This window comes from Chaetura pelagica, unplaced genomic scaffold (genome assembly GCF_000747805.2).
Source record: "Chaetura pelagica isolate M959 unplaced genomic scaffold, ChaPel_1.0 C10948401, whole genome shotgun sequence".
Taxonomy (NCBI): Eukaryota; Metazoa; Chordata; class Aves; order Apodiformes; family Apodidae; genus Chaetura; species Chaetura pelagica.
Window position 1 is genome coordinate 1 of NW_009961507.1, and position 458 is coordinate 458.

General features: G+C 60.9%; 1 non-coding gene across 1 annotated transcript; it reads right to left on the minus strand.

Annotated features, from left to right (window-relative positions):
- Positions 1 to 293: 293 nt before the first annotated feature.
- Positions 294 to 365, minus strand: TRNAQ-CUG. Its single transcript has one exon. It is a non-coding gene; the product is annotated as a tRNA-Gln (tRNA).
- Positions 366 to 458: the final 93 nt, after the last annotated feature.

The following is a 458-nucleotide window of genomic DNA, read 5'->3' on the forward strand; positions in this document are numbered from 1 at the left end:
TGCCTGTTGTGCTCCTCAGGTGGTGCGTGGTGTGCAGAGCCGGTGGCTGATGGTGGCTGAGGCTGGAGGAGCCACCGAGGAGAAGGGAGGAGGGAGGGGCCAGTGCTGAGGTAGGCCACTGCTGCAGAGGTTTGGTGGTCCCAGGGCAGGAGAAGGGGCACCGACGTCAGTCCCAGGGCTGGGAGCACAGGAAAGGATGGAAAATCAGAGAGCATTAAGCAAGTGACCCAACAGCAAGGCTGTGAAGGTGTAAGCGTGCTGAGGAGAAGCCTGGGAGAGCAGCCAAAAGGCTGAGGTCCCGCTGAGATTTGAACTCAGATCGCTGGATTCAGAGTCCAGAGTGCTCACCATTACACCACGGGACCTCCTGGGGGCGTGACTCTCACTCCGGCTGCCACCCGCCATGACCCATACCCTCCTGGCTCAGCCCGCCACTCTCTCCAACTCTGTGCCCATCT